This window comes from Anomaloglossus baeobatrachus, chromosome 2 (genome assembly GCF_048569485.1).
Source record: "Anomaloglossus baeobatrachus isolate aAnoBae1 chromosome 2, aAnoBae1.hap1, whole genome shotgun sequence".
NCBI classification, from domain to species: Eukaryota; Metazoa; Chordata; class Amphibia; order Anura; family Aromobatidae; genus Anomaloglossus; species Anomaloglossus baeobatrachus.
The window spans coordinates 175,422,612-175,444,953 of record NC_134354.1 but is presented as its reverse complement, the minus strand read 5'-3'; the positions used below and the strand labels follow the sequence as shown (position 1 = coordinate 175,444,953).

General features: G+C 45.0%; 1 protein-coding gene across 5 annotated transcripts in view; it reads left to right on the top strand.

Annotated features, from left to right (window-relative positions):
* The window catches only part of MID1 (midline 1), a 637,342-nt gene that overhangs the window by 473,461 nt on the left and 141,539 nt on the right, over positions 1-22,342 (top strand). The window lies entirely within an intron of this gene.

Here is a 22,342-nt window from a genome sequence, read left to right as displayed (position 1 = left end):
TAATTTGGTTTAAAAGGGGCCACAAAAGGTACAGGAACCTTGCTAGAATGCAGCCGAGGAGCTGCAGAGGGGGAAACATTTAGGTTTCAAGCTAAATTTATGATGACAGGTTCCCTTTAAAGGGAATTTGTCACCGTTTTTTCTCTACAATATCTGAGAGCAGCAAGATGTAGAGGCAAAGACCCTGATTGTAGTGACGTATCACTCACTGGGCTGATTGCCGCTGTTTTGATAAAATCACTGTTTTATCTGCTGCAGATCTACCAGTTCTCAGAATGCTGAGCTCTGTATAACACAGAATCATAGAATGGTAGAGTTAGAAGGGACCTCAAAGGCCATCGGGTCCAACCCCCTGCGAGTGCAGGTTTGCCTAAATCATCCTAGCTATATGTTTATCCAGTTTCCGCTTGAAGATTTCCATTGATGGAAAGCTCACTACCTCCCGTGGTAGCCTGTTCCACTGCCTGACTGCCATCACTGTAAGAAAGTTTTTCCTAATGTCTAATCTGAATCTCATTCCTAACCCCACCCATACCACTGATTGGCTGCTTTCTGTGTACCTGGTAAAACAGGGATTTTATCAAAACTACACTAACCAGTCCAGTAAGTGATACATTGCTGGAATCAGGATCTCTGTCTCTACATCATGCTGTTCCCAGATTAGATGGTTAAAAATGGGAAAGATTCCCTTTAAACTGGTAAAACAATAAGATCATGAGCATTATATTCTTGCCTGCCATGGCTTCATAATGTAGGTACATTGGAAATCCACCCAAGTTTTACTTTTGTTCTGGATGTGAATGTAGAATAGCACATTTCATGTCCCATAATCTGTACACGTGAATGAAAGTATTTGATGGACACACATTCTGTCAATTGAAATGGTTGTGAGTTGAGAATGAGCATGAGAAGTCCTCACCCCCCCAAACCTTGCTGCTAGTAAGGCCCCTTCCCCCAGCAAACCGCTACTACCAGTAACCCAAGCTGCACATTGGAACGCTAGCCCGTAGAAATTATGGTATCACATGGGCAGGCGATGTCTACTAGCCCAAGATCCAACCATTTGAATGATATACAGATGTTATCCAGCTTTATATACTTTGTCATTAAAATGAGCCATCAACATTAAATCAGCCGTTCAAGATCTCGTAAGGTTGTTCCATTCGCTGCCACCATGTTTTTGCTCCCCCATACCAGAGCAGCATAATGTAGAAACAGAGACCCTGATTTCAATGGTTTCTCTGCTGCAGATCTAGCAGTTATACAGAACTCATAAATATGCTGGACTACATGGCAGCACGCCAAGTAGTCCTGTAATGATAATCTACTGCTGATTAATCAGTGATTTTATCAAAACTACACTAAGCAGCCCAGTAAGTGACACATCGATGGAAACAGGATCTCTGGCCCTATGTTATGCTGCTCTCAGATTAGGTGGCAAAAACTTGGTGACAGATTCCCTTTAACTGGAGCAAACTGCAATATCTTCAGCAGGCACTATAAAAATATCGTGCAGGCGAGTACAAACCATGATCTCCGCAGCCTCTAGATACAGCTGACAGGGAGCGAGCCAGCAGTCGGACCCTCATCAGAGTGTGGATAGACTTTTTAACATGTAGAATTAATTTTGATGAAGTTAAGTGAATTTATGAATAAAGTAGATTTTAGTCTACTTATTCGAGGCTACAGCTTGCATTAAACTCCTTAGGTGCATTGATCATTTTGAAGGTTCCTGAGCTGAAATCTCCCAACATCCTCAGTGACCTTTTGAGTAATTATGATCAGCTATAAGAACAAACTGGATTACAAGACTTAAAGGGGACATGTAAGAATAAAGTCATTTTCTATCATTATACAGTGGAGTTAGACGAAACTTTATATGAACATGTACAGTTGAAACTAGAAGTTTACATACACTATCTAAAAAGACACATCTGCATGTTTTTCTCACTATCTGACATGAAATCAGAATAAACCTTTCCTGATTTAGGTCAATTAGGAACCAAAATTATTTATGTTTGCCAAATTCCAGAATCATGAGAGAGAGAATGTTTTAAGGCATTTTTATTACTTTCTGCAAAGTCAAAAGTTTACCTACATTTCATTAGTATTTGGTACCATTGCCCTTAAACTATATGACTTGGGTCAAATCTTTTTGGATAGCCTTCTAAGCTTCTAACAATAGTTGATAGGAATTTGGTCCCATTCCTCCTTACAGAACTGGTGTACCTGAGTCATGTCTGCAGGTCGCCTTACTCGCACCTGCCTCTTCAGCTTTGCCCGTAAATTTTCAATAGGATTGAGATCAGGGTTTTGTGATGGCCACTCCAAAACATTGACTTTGTTATCCTTAAGCCACTTTGTAACCAGTTTGGCAGTATTCTTCAGGTCATTGTCCATTTTAAGACCCATATACTCCGAAGCTTTAAGTTCCTGGCTGATACCTTGAGATGTTACTTCAGTATTGACACATAATCTTCTTTCCTCATGGAGCCATCTATTTTGTGAAGTGCACCAGTCCCTCTCACAGAAAAACAACCCCACAACATGATGCTGTCCCCCTGTGTTTCACAGTTGGGATGGTGTTCTTACCCTTCTAAGCTTCTCCCTTTTTCCTCCAAATGTAACGGTGGTCATTATGACCAGACAGTTCAATTTTAGTTTTGTCAGACCACAGGTCATGTCTCCAAAAATTAAGGTATTTGTTCTTGTGTCATTTGCAAACATTGATCTGTTGATTTTTTTTGTAGTATTGGCTTCTTCCTGGCAGAGTGGCCTTTCAGCCCATGTTGATACAGTACTCGTTTCACTGTGGATAATGACACAATCTTACCAGCTTCCGCCAGGATCTTCACAAGGTCTTTTGTTTTTTGGTTGATTTGCACATGTGTAACCAAAGCACTTCATCTCTGGTACACAGAACCCGTCTCCTTCCTGAGTGGTATGATGGCGGAACATTCCCATTTTGTTTGTACTTGCGTATAATTGTTTGTACAGATGAACGAGGCACCTTCAGGTATCTGGAAATTGCGCCCAAGGATGAACCAGACTTCTACAATTCCACAATTCTCGTCCTGAGATCTTGGCTGATTTCTTTTGACTTTCCCATGATGCTACAAAAAGAAGCAGTGTGTTTCAGGTGGGCATTAAAATACATCCACAGGTGTGTCTCTAACTCAGGGTTCCCCAACTCCAGTCCTCGAGGGCCGCCAACAGTGCATGTTTTCAGGATTTCCTTAGCATTGCATGGGTGTTGGAATCATCAACTGTGCAGGTGATTAAATTATCACATGTGCAATACTAAGAAAATCCTGAAAACATGCACTGCTGGCGGCCCTCGAGGACTGGAGTTGGGGACCCATGCTCTAACTCATATGTTACCAATAAACCTATCAGGAGCTTCCAAAAATGTGACATCATCATATGGGCTGTCCCATATTATTTAAAGGCATAGTACTCTTAGTGTATGTGAACTTTTGACTTTGCAGAAAGTAATAAAAATGCCCTAAAACATTCTCTCTCTCTCATTATTCTGGCATTTAGCAAACATAAATAATTTTGGTTCCTAATTGACCTAAAACGGGAAAAGTTTATTCTGATTTCATGTCAGATAGTGAGAAAAACATGCAGATGTGTCTTTTTAGATAGTGTATGTAAACTTCTGGTTTCAACTGTATCTCATCGTATAAATATTTCAGAGAAGATTGACTAGTTGAAAGGGAAGTAGATTTGACTCAGATATCAATAGAAAAGCCCCTAAACTATGAGCTGGAGTTTGGCCGCTGTATGCCCTCGCCGTGCCACTTTGACAGCATTCATATAATGTATAGTAATGGTGGTTTCTTGTGGTCACTTGTATGCAGTCTGGCTATAAAGATGGTTTTGTTCCAGTTTAGGAAGCATTTTACAATGGATGGAAAATGATCTTGTTTTTCATCAAGACTAAAATTCCCCTTTCTTCAGAATTTCTGCAAAACAGCGAAATATCCCATATTATCACACGTGCCAAATGGTCACTGATGGATTGTGTTTGGTTTATAATCATCTAGCTTCTATCTCCTCTTACATATTTCCTTTATAGCAGTCTGTTTCCTTCCTGCGCAGTCCTGCCAGACCAGGCAAATGCTAGAGTTTAATGGAAATATCATTGTGATGTGTAATTGTGACAAGTGGGGGCAGAATGTCCAGTTTACATATCGCTTCACTCATTTATCCTCATCAACTCAAGTCCAGAGGCCACTATCCACCATCAATTAAAATGGGATTGCACTTCCCTTTTCTGTTTGGTTTTTAAAGGGGTTGTCCATGAACAAAGTACATTTTAATAAATCTTGGAATAATAATAAGCTCCACAATTGGATGTCTTAAAAAAAAATTTCTGTGCTGAGATAATCTTATATAGGTGTCCCTGCTATGTACTGTGTAATGGCTGTGTCTGACCGAGTGACATGGTCTGAACATAAAACAGCTCCGGTGTAGGAGAGGACGCAAAAGAGTATACATTACAGCAAGGGATCACAGCTGATTCTTTCTGTGAGGCAAAATATCTTTTTAAACAGGTAGGTAAATGTTTAACCTCATAGAAAGCAACAGTAGCCATCCCATGCTGTAAAATCTTTATACTATTTTGCTCACTTTTCTGGCAAGTAGCTGTGAACGGTCAGACACGGCCATTACACAGTGCATAGCAAGGACACATATATGATTATCTCAGCACAGAAACATTTTTTTTAAACACATCCAATTATGGAACTGATTATTATTATTCCAAGATGTATTGATTAAAATAAACTTTGTTTGTGGGGTACACCTTTAAAAGGAACTTGTCAGGTGAAAAATGCACCTAGAGCGATCAGTTCTGGGTGCATATTGCTAACCCCTGCCTAACCGTCCCTGTATATACTAGCATAGATAAAGGGATCTTTAGAAAAAGTATTTCTAAAGATCCTTTATAATATGCTGATGAGGCCAGGGAGTAGTCGTAAGGGCGTGAGTTCCCTTGGCTAGTCGGCCCTCTTAGCATGTTAGCACGACCCTGTGGGCATACCAACATGCTATTGAATGCGTAGCGACGCCGCATATACCTCGGTCTTGATGGCGGCCGGCGGAGGACTGATGCACACTGGGCATGATCCGGAGTTCCCTTAACTTCTGGTTATACACACTATACCTCACTGAAGCCGGGAAGATTACACCTGGCATCAATTTAGTGCACATGATCGGAAGTCCAGGGGGACTCCCAATCGTGCCCAGTGTGCATGCATCCATCCTCCGCCGGCCGTCATGAACAGTGAGATAAGTGCGCGTCACTGCGCATTCATCAGCATGTTAGTACACCCACAGGCATGTGCTAGCATGATATGTGGGCCGGCTAACTAAGGGAACAAACGCCCTCGGGACTAGTTGCAGGCTTCATTGGCATATAAGAAACGATCTTTAGGAATACTTTTTCTAAAGATCTCTTTATCTATGCTAGTGTATACAGGGATGGTTAGGCAGGAATCACTAATATGCACACAGAACAGCTCGTAACTCTGGGTGCATATTGCACCTGACAGGTTCCCTTTAAGCACTGTACTTAGTGTATGTGACTGGTGAATAAATCATGCACACTTGTGAGGCATTTTAGCGCCCCTAGTTTTCGATGATACCAGGGCTGTAAAGTCGGTAAGCCAAACCTTCGACTCCGACTCCTCAATTTCTCTTGCACCGACTCCGACTCCTACATATATTGCTTATAGTTAGGTGAAAAATTTATTGTAGTACATGAACATGTGTATGTGAACATCAGACATTTAATAATTTTTATGATACAATAATCAAGATATTTGGATGGAACATAAAATATATTTATTGGATACAACTTTAGAACACAAAAACAGTAATAAATTGTAAATATGTAATACACTATGTAATATACAGTAGATTACATATATATATCTTGTGTGTGTGTGTGTATATATATATATATATATATATATATATATATATATATATATATATAGATTTTATATATATATATATATATATAGATTTTATATATATATATATATATATATATCTATACACACATCTCCCCAGCCTCGCCACTCTGCCAATCCCTTCACTGGCTTCCCATCACCCAGCGACTCCAGTTCAAAACATTAGCAATGACATACAAAGCCATGCACAACCTGTCTCCACCCTACATCTGTGACCTAGTCTCCCGGTACCTACCTGCACGCAACCTCAGATCCTCACAAGATCTCCTTCTCTGCTCCTCTCTTATCTCCTCTTCCCACAATCGCGTACAAGATTTCTCCCGTGCATCCCCCATACTCTGGAACGCTCTACCTCAGCACATCAGACTCTCACCTACCATGGAAAGCTTCAAGAGGAACCTCAAGACCCACCTCTTCCACCAAGCCTACAACCTACAATAGCCCTCAGTCCAGTACACCACTGCGCAACCAGCTCTGTCCTCACCTATTGTACCATCACCCACTCCCTGTAGACTGTGAGCCCTCGCGGGCAGGGTCCTCTCTCCTCCTATACCAGTCTGTCTTGTACTGTTAATGATTGTTGTACGTATACCCGCTTTCACTTGTAAAGCGCCATGGAATAAATGGCGCTATAATAATAAATAATAATAATAATAATAATATTACATATTGTATTACATATTTACAATTTATTAGTTTTTTTGTGTTCTAAAGTTGTATTCTAATAAATATATTTTATGTTCTATCTAAATATCTTGATTATTATATCATAAAAATGATTAAATGTCTGATGTTCACATTATACTACAGTAAATTTTTCACTTAAATTATAAGCATTATACTAAATGTTATTATTTAGTAAAATATTCAGCACATTCTGCATTGCACTACTGTCCCCAATTTATTATATATTTTAGGAGTCTAAGTCGGTGCATTTTATACCGACTCCGACTCCACCAAAATGAGCTCCGACTCCACGACTCCAACTCCGACTCCACAGCCCTGGATGATACAGTAACTTGCTGATTGGTGGGTATCTGGCTGCAGGGACTTTTGAGTGTTGGAATAGCCCTTTAAAGGGGTTGTCTGTGCAAAATAGAGCTTTGCCGAGGGAATGGCATATGTAAAAAATAACAAACTCTGTCATTATAAAACATCTCTTGAAACGCTGCTCAAGTCATATAACCGCTGCAGCCAATCATGGGCCGCATAGGGAGAGTTTGGAAGATGGTGGAACAGTGACATCCACGCTTCTTGTCTCAGAGCAGTCTGAGTGAGCATGGCTGGGTTTATTTTTTCCATATCCTATCCCCAGGGCCAAATTTTATTTTGTCCAGACAAACTTTTTAATAATCTTGATATTTCAAACATGCTGCAATTGCTTAACTCCTACCTATCTCTTCAGTATTCGCATAGGGTTAATGCTGAAACGTCTTTAGCTCCTCGCTTTATCAGTTGCTGTCACTTGACATTGACATTCCAGCCTTCTTGTATCTTGTCTTGGTTGAGCACAGGATATCCTTGTCAGGAGCAATCAGGAAGACAAGTGCTGGTCGCTGATGAGCGGAGAATTACACTATGTGACTATTCACATTGCAATGTGCTACATGAGTCACACTCTAATTTTAGAAAGACATGGAAAATGTGCGGTATATTATTTTTTTAGAAAATTAATTTCAAATATTTCAGGTAAAATCTGTATAGAAAAATGCTGTCTGGTTCAGGCCCAGGATATTAGCGGCCCGTAGACACGAGGCAGCAGTCTTGTGAACGTTTGTCTGTCATACAGCTATTGCCTATATTCCCCTATGAGCGCTCAGCTGAGGGTTCATGTCTATTTAATGGAGAGAGAGGAGTAAAGGCCCATTTACATGCAACGACATCGCTAACGAGATGTCGTTGGGGTCACGGAATTCATGACACACATCCGGCGTCGTTAGCGATGTTGTTGCGTGTGAAACGCACGAACGACCACTAACTATCAAAATTACTCACCTAATCACTGATCGTTGACACCTCGTTCATTTTCATCATATCGTTGCTCGTGCAGGACGCAGGTTGTTCGTCGTTCCTGAGGCAGCACACATCGCTACGTGTGACACCCCAGGAACGACGAACAACACCGTACCTGCGTCCTCCGGCAACGAGGTGGGCATGTCTTTCCTTCGACTGCTCTCCGCCCCTCCGCTTCTATTGGCCGCCTGACGTGTGACGTCGCTGTGACGCCGCACGAACTACCACCTTAGAAAAGAGGCAGTTTGCCGGCCACAGCGACGTTGCTAGGCAGGTAAGTATGTGTGACGGGTACTAGCGATATTGTGCGTCACGAACGGCGATTTGCCTGTGACGCACAAACGATGGGGGGCGGGTGCGATCGGCAGCGACATCCCTAGCGATGTCGCTGTGTGTAAATGGGCCTTAAGTCATGGCTGACACCTCGGATTATCCGATGAAGAGAAGGAACGGCTGTTGAAATTCTAGCTGCCTGACTTCTCTTCTGATGGTGGGAGATTCAGGAGGTCCCTGTACACATCAGATGGTTACACCATCCCGCTGAAATCAGCAGGTTTGGGTGACATTTAATGTGTATGGGGGTCTTTAGTTTAACATCTGAATTTCTTTTTTTGTTGAAGTATTGATGTGATTTTGTGTCATTTTACTTTGGGACTAATGTAGGTTTCTACTATTTTTGGCACCCAAGATTTCCGTTTTCACATTCAAATAATTGGGCCAGGATTAGTCTGGTTACGGTGGGGCACTTAAGGCCAAGGTAGTTAGGAATCGCCCGTGTTACAGTTACTGTTGTCATCACTAGAATTTTGATGAGCTCGGTTAGACCTAGGGTTGACTTTTTACTTTTTCTGGACAGCTTATCAAAAAATCACGGACAGACAATATTTAGTTACATATGGAGAAAATACTAAGGAATAAAGATGTAAAAAGGGCTTAACGGGAACCTGTCAGGTGTAATATGCACCCAGATCCACGAGCAGTTTTGGGTGCATATTGCTAATCCCTGCCTAACTGTCCCTGTATACACTAGCATAGATAAAGGGATCTTTAGAAAAAGTTTCTAAAGATCTTTTATTGTATGCTAATGAGCGAGGGCATCAGTCCCAAGGGCATTATATCCCCCGTCCAGTCGGCTCCATTTGCATGTTAGTGACACGCCCAAGACCCGAGTTGGGAGTACTCGGAATCGGGCCGGACTAGTCCAGGGACGTCAGCGGTGGCGGTGTCCAGCTCCGTGACGCTGGCTGTGTCTTTAAAATAATAAAGGGGATGATGATGGGAGTTGTATTTTTAGAGATTTTTAAAGTTCATGACACCACCTGTGATTTTGTGGCTATGTGGGCCTCCGCTGCGCATTCCCCGGGGTAGGTGATGATGACGCAGCTGAGGTAATCTTGCTCCCCACAGGTTGAGCAGGACCCCGGGCGACCGTTGGAATTATGAAAGTCTATGAGGGGAAGGCTGTGACGCTGAAGGAATGGAGACGACACCGTGGCTTTGCAATAACAGTCTTTTACTCACTGTACCGGTTCTCAGTTAACAGCCAAATTAGTCCACCACAGTATGTTGGGATCCCCAGTGATGGGCATCCGCCGATCCCAAGTAAGTCTGAGGCCAGTACCGGTTCTCCTTTGTTTGCCTTTCCTGGTCGTTTCGTCTGTGCTGACTCTCTCCCGCCGGTCCTGCGCCTCCACACACAGTGCCCTGAATCAGGGGTCGCGGACCCTCAAAGGGAATTCTGCCTGCTTGGCTCCCTGATCCTCTGTGATCCCCTTCCAGCGGATTCGTGTGCTAGTTGTGGCCCAAAGGTGCGTACAGCCACCCTGGCCTCTGGTGTTACTAGAAAGTCTTGAAGTCTCTTCCTAGCATAAGGACCAGGACCCCGTTTGTGACCAAATCCCTCCACTGGGAGATGTTACTTGTGGAACAAAACTTTAGGGGAGTCTGACACCCCTCCCCTAATTCTCTAGGATTTTCTCTTTAACATCACCAGGGTTGAGAAAGACCCCCCCCCCCACAGGGTCCGGACCCCTAGTTGGTCTCCTCCCCGCTCCTGACTGACTGTTCACGGTCAACTGTCAACTTTTTAAACTTCGCTCCGCCCATTTTACCTCAGACAGCTCACCCACCAAGCTCCACCCCCTGGATGGTTCTAGAGACAGTGCATGGGGCTTAAGTGCCATAACCAGACTACTGGTCGCTATGCATTAATGGGACCTGCACGTGATCTAGTGTGTGAGGTAACAATTGGGTGTCTGCAGGTTTTTAGTATGTGAACCGGTAGATGGCCTCTTTCTTACCCAGGATGGGGCACCACATCTCTGGCTGAGGTGCAGTACCTCTGTGACGATGGTAGCCTCAGGGGCGCCACATTAGTATGTCCCTGTGGGTGTGCTAACATGCTAATGAATGTGCAGCGTCACAGGAAGATCTCACTCACCTCTCCGCGACCATCGCGTCCGACGTGGGATTTCGGCTCAGAGCGCATGACCCTGGAGTTTGGGTCATGCACACTATGAAGCTGGGTTTACGCGTCTTGGCTTCAAACTGAAGTAGTGCGCATGACGCAAACCCCGGGATCATGCGCACTGAGCCGAAATCCAGTGTAGGACGCGATGTCAGCGGAGAGGTGAGTGAGATCATCCTCTGACACTGCGTATGCATTAGCATGTTAGCACACCCACAAGGATGTATGTGACGCCCTGGGCAAGCCAGGGGTCACCGGTAATTACATCACCACACCCTACACCCCGGGTAGGTACATCTAAGCTAGACCCAAAAACCCTTGTTGCCTTCCTCCAGGGGCTGATGTTCACACCAGGGGGTGGGCCAGGCGGTTGGTCCCGCCCACCGAGGAGTTCACAGTCCTGGAGGCGGGAAAAGCAGACAGATTAGTTGGAGAGGAGTTGAGGAGTGGACAGAGATTAGTTTGTGAGGTGAAAGTGAGAGGAAGAAAAGTGGTAAAGGAGCAACTGACTGACTGCGTCCGGGTGTGTGCCCCGGGCGAGACAGCAATGTTAGCAGACGGCGGTGACCGTCTGCAGGAGTGGCCTATCGGAGTTGCTGTAAGGACCGTGGACGGGCGGTGGCCTGGCGGTACCGGACCGGTACACAAGGAGAAGCCAGCACCATTGGCAGGGGCTTTTCGGATCCCGGCAAGGCTTGGAGTCGCCGTGAATTTGCCAAATCCGTCAGTGAAGGGGACCTCCTAGGTTTCCAAACAACTAAGTCCCTATTGAAGGCAACCGTCCAACCGTGTGAGAGGGACACCGCCACCGCCAAGGGCATCAGTTCCTCAGGGCCAGTGCCTGCGGGCAAAGAGGGGCTCCTCCGGCCCATATCCTAGCCGGGGAGCGGGTTACCGGTGGGAACCCATTGGAACCAACAGCAGTACTTAGGTGCAGGGAGAGGACAGTCACCGTTAACCTACCGGGGAAAAGCATCCGCAGCCGTCCGGGGGACCCGTCTTTCCAGCCGAGTGTTTTACCGTGAACTGTGTCATTGTCTCAGGCTGAGTGAGTACACCCGTGCCGTGCGGCACAGCGCTGCCCCCGTGTCCCTGCACCTCGCCAGGCCCTGCAACCCGCCTGCCACCAACTACCCCTACCCCATCACCGGGCCCCGGGACAACCAACCCCCCTACCCACGGAGGGGAGAACTAACAACTCGGCTGCTCACTGTTACAACTCCCGGGATCCCCGTCCAGAGCAGCGGTGGTGTCAACCCTATCACCACAACCGTGGGTGGTGTCACGGACAATCACCAAATCCCCCACCAACAATCACCCATTTTCACACACGGGTGAGGAGCGCCGCTCGAGGCCCCGGTATCTGGCCCACCGCTCGAGCCACCACAGAGGGTAGCGGCCAGACCCGAGCAGAGGGAGAGCGCGGCGTCCCCTCCTCCGCCCGCGACACGTACTAACATGCTAATGGAGCCGACTAGCCAGGGCAACTAACGCCAAGGTAACTAGTCCCCTCGCTCATTAGTATACAGTAAAGATCTTTAGAAATACTTTTTCTAAAGATCTCTTTATCTATGCTAGTGTATACAGGGACAGTTAGGCAGGAATTAGCAATATGCACCCAGAACTGCTCGTGGTTCTGGGTGCATATTGGACCTGAGAGGTTAATCCAATGAAAAGTGGTACAGACCGAGAAAGATGGCACTCACCTGCTGTATTTGTGCCACTCAACAATACATGAGTGAAGGAGGTGTATCTGCTGCAGATCCACATGTATAACCCTGATACAAGCAATAGAGGAAGGGAAAAGACGTGTTTCTTCTGCTCTGCTGGTGAAGACTTCAGGATGGAAGAGTCCAGGAAACATCAATAGATCAATTGCGGTTTATTCTTAACATATCAAAGCTATCTAACTGAGGAAGAAATGTGTAGAATAAACCACAATTGATCTATTGATGTTTCCTGGACTCTTCCATCCTGAAGTCTTCAACAGCAGCGTAGAAGAAACACATTTTCTCCCCTTCCTCTAATATTTTTTACAGACACATTGGAAAACCAGAATAAATCATTATGACAAGAGCTGATCTCTACAGCCCATAATTCTCATATGAAGGCATCAGCTGGATTCACTGTAAACTGTAAAATGATAATTACAGTCAAAATAATCTGTAGATGTTTCTTCAGCTTCAAAAAAGCCTGGACCCCTTAATTTTTTTATGGACAATTCAAAAAAATGCCCTATTTTTGCAAAGTGTCCTGGAATTTTTGGACAGTTGGAAACCCGGGCTGTCTCCTTGTACCGGCATTTTGCCTGGGAACATAAGAAGATAGAGGAGTGTGCGCCACTCGCAACGTCCATTGACTACAGCGTGAGAACAGAGAAGACAGACAATGTGTACACTGGTCCCTGCTTTCTCTCCAGCGTCCCGGCAGTTGGTATATAGATACTGTATATACATTACATTGGCATTGGTTTAAACCCTGCCCATATATATTCACCAGATGGTCACTAAGAGGTTAAATGTCTTTGTGGTGATCATGTCAGGACAATATGATTTTGGTAAAGACTCCATCAATGTAGGACTTAACCGAGCCTTACCAAACATAATGGGATCTGATCACACAGATCCCTGTAACTGATAATGGAGTACGCTGGGGACGATTTGTGTTCCGCACAAGGATGTGCATGATAAAAACACTGGAACCCAACTGGAAGTGAACAATCCCCACTACATACAATCATTCCGAGGCTCTTGCAAGGTTTGTACTTACTGTTTTATGTGGTTCTTTAGTGCTCATGGGAATGGAATAGAAGTGAATGTATCATTTATTTATAGACGGACTTAATTTTACACTGCATCAGAAAGCTCTTACAATACTCAAAAGGGATAACAATGCCGTAAAAGCTGAATAAATGCATTGAACCTGATATAATTGCAGGTAAGAGGAGCACATTAATGACATGATAGTGAAATATACCCTTAGACCCCGGAGAATGGGCGCAGATTACCTGCATTAGACATCTGTAATGGCTTACTTATTTGGGGTACAGCAATAAGCTCCTAATTACTGTTGAAGAATAAAATTGATTTGTTTTTCAGGGTTTGTACTTAAAGCCCCCGTTACGTTTAACTACTTACCAGCGATCCGAAAACGATGTGACCTGATAAGGATCGCTGGTAAGTCGCAGGGAGGTCGCTGGTGAGATGTCACACAGTCAAACCTTACAAACAATGCAGTAACGATCAGCGACCTCTATAGGAGGTTGTTGGTAGGTGTCAAACACAGCGATGCGTCCTGCCCAGCAGGACATCGGCTTTGAAGAAAATAAACCAGAGCAGTGTGTAACGATCAGCGATTTCACAGCAGGGGCCAGGTCGCTGCTTAGTGTCACACATAACGAGATCGCAGGTGAGACCCCTATTACGTCACAAATCCTGTGACTCAGCAGCGATCTCGTTATGTGAGAAGTACCCCTAAAGGGGTTGTTCACTAATGAGACAACACCTTATCAATCTCTATATTTCTTATCACACAATAATAAGGGTACGTGCCCATGATCCGGACATGCCGCATCCTGGACGCAGTATCTTCTTCTTCTTCAGGACAGCGCAGAGGTCTTTGCCTACGATCAGGACTCTGGGTTCTGTGTTAGTTCCCTCAGAGAACACTCGCCTCTCCGCAAGCATAAATGGACATGCTGCAGCTTGGGAAGCCGTGCCACAGGTCAGCGTACACTGTGGAGAAAAGAAGCACAGTGGGCATGGGTTTTCTCTAAACCCCATCCACTGTGCTTCTACTGTACAATGAAGCATTATGGACTCAGAGAAAACACTCTGCATCCAAAACTCTGCTATTCCTTACTGTGGGCACACACCCTAACACTTATACCCACCAACTATGATGTCACTAGCTGTCCTTGGGCTTATGTGACATTGCCCGCAGGGATCACGTGACATAACAATCATCGAATGTTTCACTCTCCCCTCCTTTGGACTTAATTGACATCTGGAGGAGATGGGAGTGTAGCCACAGTTCTGACTTCATCCGCATGGCTTGATTTGTCCGATGTGAAGAGTGAATCCAGTGCTGATTGGCTGCAGGGATCACGTGACATAGAAAGCCAGGGCTGACACCACCGGAAGGTGAGGATAAGTGTTATTAATTTGTTGTTAGGAAACATAGCAATTGAGAAATGGCTATCCGAGAAGTGGACAACCCCTTTAGTTTATCAAAATGAAAGCCGGTTGTCCCAAAGCATCACTTACAGGATGTCATGCCGGAGCCTAACCTTTTAACTTGTATAACTTCACTTCCATTGAATATGACAAATACAAATGAGTTTTAGGCTTAGCTCTTCATGATGATCACTAAACATGAATTATACAAGAGATTGCTTGGCCTGAAGCTGGGATACGTAACTCTGTAAACACTTTGCAGCAACAGAATGACGGCTGCCAGAAAGTGCAACGCAACGTAGGACTCTCTTTTTTTAGGTCACTAATGGATTGTTTCTGACAGGTCTTTCAGAGATGTCTTTCCAGACCTGTCCCTTATTTTCCTGCCCTGCCTGATTTTGCTGTGTATTTCACAATTTGATATAATCTTCGCTCTGAATTTGCCTATGTGCACCCATTAATGCATATACAGTATATACAGATAGGTGACTTTTAGGAATTGGATCAAATGTCCAAACTGCTCACATCACATTCACTGCATCTGATTATGGCACATTTCTTGTGATTAATAGTGAGATCTTTATACATTAAAATCCCATTCAGGCCCATAGGGACCTGATACGTGTCAGATTCTAAAATGACAATGATAGGAGGTAATAGAAAGGTTTGTAAGGGGTTGAGTCTATAGGGGAACTGCAAAATACAATGTTAAGCACAAAATGCACCGTATGACAGAAAAACACACCTACCTGCAGAAAAACTGCACCAAAAATGCATGTGGTTTTACCGCGTTATGCTGCGTTTTCGGTGCGGATTTACCGCGTTTTTGCCTGCGGTTTTGTCCCTGCGGTTTTTTAACATTGTCAATGGCAAAACACAGGGAAAAATGCAGAAAAGAAGTTACATGCTGAAATTCTGCAGTAAAACCTGTAAGGAAAAAAAAAACGAGCGCACAGCATTTTGGATTTCTCATAGACTTTGCTGGGAAAGGACTGCAGGAAGGTTGTGAAAAAAACCCTGCACCAATTCTGCAGCAAAAACCGCAGCAAATTCACGGCAAAAAACGCAGTGTGCACACAGGGCCAAAGGGGATTTCCACTATCTGATTAGATGTACTCACCCCCTCTTGGTCCAGCAATGGCTAACAGCCGATGACCCGGTGCCAATAGTTTGGCTGTATGGGTGACCTCATGACTACTGTATACATCACTGATGAAGCCAGTCACTGAGCTCACAGGCTTGTGCCGTCAACAGCTGACCGGCTCAGCCTAGTGATTGTCTGCAGCAGTGATGCGCGCCGTAGTCATGATGTCACCACTGCAGCCTAAACAGAGACACCAGAGCAGAAGTGGCAGAGTTCAGCGGTGGAGCCGGCTCTAGACCAAGGAAAGGTCATGATTACTGTCTCTACTTGTTTTTCTACTACTCTCTGATCAGTTGAGGTCCAATTTTCTAAAAGTAGAAAACACCTTTAACAGAAAATGTGCTGCTTTAACTTTGTATAAATTTATCTTTTTTTGGTCTTATAAAATTCCACATTATTGATCACTTCTGTGCTGAAGCCCTAATTAGATGGTGCAAATATCACGCGTAAAATTGCAATATTGTTCTTAAGACCGCGATAATCGCAATGTGCATTAGCTGCTAACGATTGTAATATTGTTCGATTGTCGTGAAACCCGATCTTTCAACTTGCTTTAAAATGATCACTTCTCAATATAAAATTTCACTGTGTAATAAGTCGCTTATAAATTGTAATTCAAGCTTTTATGAACAACTAGCGACTTTCCTTCTTTTGTGCGAACATTTGCTTCTCTAATAAGGAGCTTGTATGCACGATAGCGATGCGATAAGTATTCGCTCATTAATCACTATCGTTACAAAATCATGCTGTCTAATAACACCTTTAAAGGGAACCTGTCACCAGGTTTTCCCCTTATGAGCTGCGGCCACCATCAGTGACCCCTTATGTACAGTATTCTAGAATCCTGTATATAAGAGCCCAGGCCGCTCTGTATAACATAAACAAACACTTTATAATACTCCCCGAGGAGGCGGTCCAGTCCAATGGGTGTCACTGGTCTCAGTCCGGCGCCTCCTCCATCTTGTGCGATTGCCGTTATCTGCCCAGCCCCGTGTGCTTGATGCATCCTATGTTATTCACACACAGGCCTACATTGCGCTCCTGTGTAGGCGCACTTTGATCTGCCCGACTGAGGGCAGATAAAAGTATTGTAGTGCACATGCGCGGGCGGTCTTTGACCTTCTCTCACGCCTGCACATTACAGTTCTTCGCTCTGCCCTCAGGAGGGCAGATGAAAGTGCACATGCGCAGGAGCACAATGAAAACCTCTCTGTGAATGACACAGGACACGTCATGCACACGGGGCTGGGCAAAAAGACAGCGATCTCAAGAAGAGAGGAGGGGCCGGACCATTATACAGCGCAGCCTGGGCTCTTATACACTGTATTCTGGAATGCTGTATATAAGAGCTTGCTGGTGGTGGCCGCAGTTCTTAAGGGAAAAACCTGGTGACAGGTTCACTTTAAGAAATGCATTGGATTATTAGATAATGAAAATTCACTATGTATGGTATATAAAAATACAGAAAAGATCAGATTGCTGATAGTATTTAGACGCTTGCTTCTTTTTGACCAGATCATTAGGTATTTCTTGATAGAAGTTGAGCTGGACATTGTTTTTGACTGGTGCCACGTAAGCAGAATTTCCAGACAAGCAAGTGTCTACGAAGAGGAATTTTAGGGTATGTGCGCACACTGCAGATTAGATGCAGAAATTTTCTGCACCAAAAAATGCACCTTGTAGCGGAAAAACACATGCATTTTTGGAAGGACTAAAAATAATGCAGGAAAAAACGCATCAACAATTGACATGCTGCAGATTTTTTCTGAACCCAAAACTGCAAGGAAAAAAGAAGCTGTGTGTGCACAGCACTTCAGAATTCTCATTGACTTTGCTGAGATCAGGACAGACATGCAGATTTGGGCCACAAACTGCACAATAAACTGGAGCAAATCTGCAACAAAAAACTCAGTGTGTGCACACAGCCTTAGGGCGGCTTTGCACGTTGCGACATTGCACGTGCGATGTCCATGGGGTCAAATCGAAAGTGACGCACATCCGGCGTCGCAGTCGATATTGCAACGTGCAAATCCTTTTTGATACGATTAACGAGCGCAAAAGCGTCGTTATCGTATCATCGCTGCAGCCTCCGACATTTCCATAATGCCGGTGCAGCGACAGGTACGATGTTGTTCCTCGCTCCTGCGGCAGCACACATCGCTGTGTATGAAGCCGCAGGAGCGAGGAACTTCACCTTACCTGCCGCCGGCTGCAATGAGAAGGACGGAGGTGGGCGGGATGTTTACATCCTGCTCATCTCCGCCCCTCCACTTCAATTGGCTGCCTGCCGTGTGACGTCGCTGTGACGCCGCACGACCCGCCCCCTTAGGAAGGAGGTGGGTCGCCGGCCAGAGGGACGTCGCACGGCAGGTATGTGCGTGTGAAACTGCCATAGCGATAATAATCGCTACGGCAGCTTTCACTAGATATTGCACGTGCGACGGGGGCGGGACTATCGCTGCAGCATCGGTAACACATTGTTACCGATGTCGCAGCGTGCAAAGCCCGCCTTAGGCTAAGTTCACACACTGCGTTTTTTTTACGCTGCGTTTTTGTGCGTTTTTGGCTGCGTTTTGCTGCATTTTTGATCTCTGAGTTTTGCTGCGTTTTTTCCAATGCATTGCATGGGGGGAAAATGCAGAAAAACGCAGGAAAGAATTCACATGTCCATTTTTTTTTTCAAGCTCAAAAACGCAGCTTAAAAAAAAGTTGTGTGCGGACAGCAAAAATGAAAACTCATAGACTTTGCTGGGGAAGCAAAGTCATGCAGTTTTGAGGCCAAAAACACACCCGAAAAACGCGCAAAAACGCCGCAAAAAACGCACTGCGCACATAGCCTTAGGGGTACTTTGCACACTACGACATCGCAGGTACGATGTCGGTGGGGTCAAATTGAAAGTGATGCACATCCGGCGCCGCTGTCGATATTGGAGTGTGTAAATCGTTTTTGATACGATTAACAAGCGCAAAAGCGTCGAAATTGTATGATCGGTGTAGCGTCGGTCATTTCCATAATTTCGGAAAGACCGATGTTACGATGTTGTTCCTCGTTCCTGCGGCAGTACACATCGCTGTGTGTGAAGCCGCAGGAGCGAGGAACATCTCCTACCTGCGTCCTGCGGCTCACGCCAGCTATGCGGAATGAAGTAGGTGGGCGGGATGTTTACATCCCGCTCATCTCCGCCCCTCCGCTTCTATTGTCCACCTGACGTGTGACGCCGCACGACCCGCCCCCTTAGGAAGGAGGCTGGTCGCCGGCCAGAGCGATGTCGCAGGGCAGGTAAGTCCATGTGAAGCTGCCGTAGCGATAATGTTCCCTACGGCAGCTATCACAAAAGATTGCAGCTGTGACGGGGGCAGGGACTATCGCGCTCGGCATCGCAAGCATCGGTTTGCGATGTCGTAGTGTGCAAAGTAACCCTTAGGCCTCTGACACACATCCGTGCCGCCGGTACGTGTTTGGTACGTTTTTGCACGTACCAGGGCACAGAGACACGTACACCAATGCTACCCTATGGTAGTAGGCACACACGTAAAACCACACTGAACGTGTGTCCGTTTATATGTGTGTGCGTTTTCCAACACGCTGACATGTCCACTTTTTCTCCGGCATCACGGGTGTCACACGGCCCGCATCCGTACCACACGGATGTAGTGTGGATGCGGTCCCGTGGGACATGCGCTGGAGAAAACTCACGTGTCAGAGAAAAAAAATAAATCTTTACTCACCTTCTCCAGCCCTCCTGTCTCTGCCGCTGCTGCCACTTGCTGCCGACCGCCGCTCATTAGGCTTAATTTAATATTCACTTCACTGCGTCCGGAAGCAGCAGCAGCGGGGAGACGGCAGGGCTGGAGACCGAAGATCAGTACCCTGGACAGCAGGAAGGACCACCGGAGTATGCAAATTACCAGTTCTCTGTGTGTTATCGCGGATAGCACACGGAGAACACACGTGGCCCGCACGTACCAGAGACACGTACTTACCTACACGCAACACACAGGGAAAATACGTGTCTCGCGGCACGTGCGTGATTTTCACGTGAGTGTGGCAGAGGCCTTAGTGTTGGCTGAGTTTTTATTACTGTTTTGCTTCCTAATTTTATCACTTTAGCTAGTCATCTTAATTCTACAAATAATATAGTGAGTGCTACAGGTCATGCAATATATCCAGTTTTTGATGCTGGTGCAAAGTACAGATTTAATACCACAGCAAATATCCTGTCTTATCCTGCTGTGTTTACACACCAATATTGAATTGTCTTTATGGTGGCTGTATTGTGTTTTCTTCTTGTCTGTTGGGAACCTGACTCTAGTGACATCTAGGGTAAATACACTTATCTGCTTTGTTGTACCTTATTAGATTGTTGGTAGGATTGTATACCTAGCTTCCACACACCTAATAAAAGAATTTCCTAGGAATTTGAGAACCTACAGGAAACTTAAAGGACATCCACACTTTTTTATAGTTATCCTCAGGCATTGCACAATTATACATTTTCAGAATGTACTTTATTACCTTGTTTGGCTTCCTTCTCTCCCAAATAGCAGTGCTATTTCACCTGGCCTTACTTCTTTAGAATCAGCTTTCAACTGCTGCTCAGCCAAAATCTGTAATCTATTTACAGTCAGAGTTAAAAAGAGAATTACAAATGTGAGTCGAGTGTCCTGTGTATGGTCTGCGTTCAGTGTGTGTTTTTTTCCTCTCATAGCATCCATATGACATGCGAGCGTCATGCGAGTGCTATGCAAGCAGCGTCAGACTGACTACCGGAGGAATCTCCAGTAATACCAGGCCTGGCCGCAGTTACCTGCACTGAACTCTGGAGCTGTCACCTGAGCTCCAGAGATCAGCCCGGCCTGTCTGCAGCTGTGCTGAACTGAACTGCAATCGCCAGGGAATCAATCACTCAGCGCTCGCTGTTCAGTCCAGGCTGCACTCCGGAGCTCAGGTGACCGCTCCGGAGTTCAGTGCATGTAACCGCGGCCAGGCCTGGTATTACTGGAGATTACTCCGGTAGCCAGTCTGACGCAGTATGCAAGTGTCAAGGATCTGTGTGACATGCGTATGCCATCTGTATGACATGCGTATGCCACCCGTATTGCGTTTTTTTCCTCGCTCCCATAGGCTTGCATGGGGGTGCGAGAGCTGAGACTCTGTGCAAATTGCATCATGCTGCGATTTCACCGACAGCACGAGTCATGCCGTTAAAAATATAGCAAGAGGAAACGGCCTCATAGCTTAACACTGGTGCGAGTGCAATCCGCTTTTATATCGGATCGCACTCGCACATGGAAATCGCAAGTGGACAAGAGCCTGTAGTCCCGAAATAGAGTTGGAATGACCAGCTTGGATAACCAGCCTTTGAAAGCCGCTTCCAAAGAAGCAAGAACTGAGAATGTGAAACAGAATTACACCGTGGGAGAGAAGGAAGCTAAATTAGGACATTGACTTTGCAATGGGTGGAAGAATAATCAAATGAAAATAAATCTATATATATATAGTCATATGAAAAAGTTTGGGCACCCCTATTAATGTTAACCTTTTTTCTTTATAACAATTTGGGTTTTGCATCAGCTATTTCAGTTTCATATATCTAATAACTGATGGACTGAGTAATATTTCTGGATTGAAATGAGGTTTATTGTACTAACAGAAAATGTGCAGTCCGCATTTAAACAAAATTTGACCGGAGCAAAAGTATGGGCACTTCAACATAAAAGTGACCTTAATATTTTGTAGATCCTCCTTTTGCAAAAATAACAGCCTCTAGTCACTTCCTGTAGCTTTTAATGAGTTCCTGGATCCTGGATGAAGGTATATTTGACCATTCCTGTTTACAAAACAATTCCAGTTCAGTTAAATTTGATGGTCGCCGAGCATGGACAGCCGCTTCAAATCATCCCACAGATTTTCAATGATATTCAGGTCTGGGGACTGGGATGGCCATTCCAGAACATTGTAATTGTTCCTCTGCATGAATGCCTGAGTAGATTTGGAGCGGTGTTTTGGATCATTGTCTTGCTGAAATATCCATCCCCTGCGTAACTTCAACTTCGTCACTGATTCTTGCACATTATTGTCAAGAATCTGCTGATACTGAGTTGAATCCATGCGACCCTCAACTTTAACAAGATTCCCAGTGCCGGCATTGGCCACACAGCACCAAAGCATGATGGAACCTCCACCAAATTTTACTGTGGGTAGCAAGTTCTTTTCTTGGAATGCCGTGTTTTCTTGCCTCCATGCATAACGCCTTTTTGTATGACCAAACAACTCAATCTTTGTTTCATCAGTCCACAGGACCTTCTTCCAAAATGTAACTGGCTTGTCCAAATGTGCTTTTGCATACCTCAGGCGACTCTGTTTGTGGCGTGCTTGCAGAAACAGTTTCTTTCGCATCACTCTCCCATACAGCTTCTTCTTTTCCAACGTGCGCTGTATTGTTGGCCGATGCACATTGACACCATCTGCAGCAAGATGATGCTGCAGGTCTTTGGAGGTGGTCTGTGGATTGTCCTTGACTGTTCTCACCATTCTTCTTCTCTGCCTTTCTGATATTTT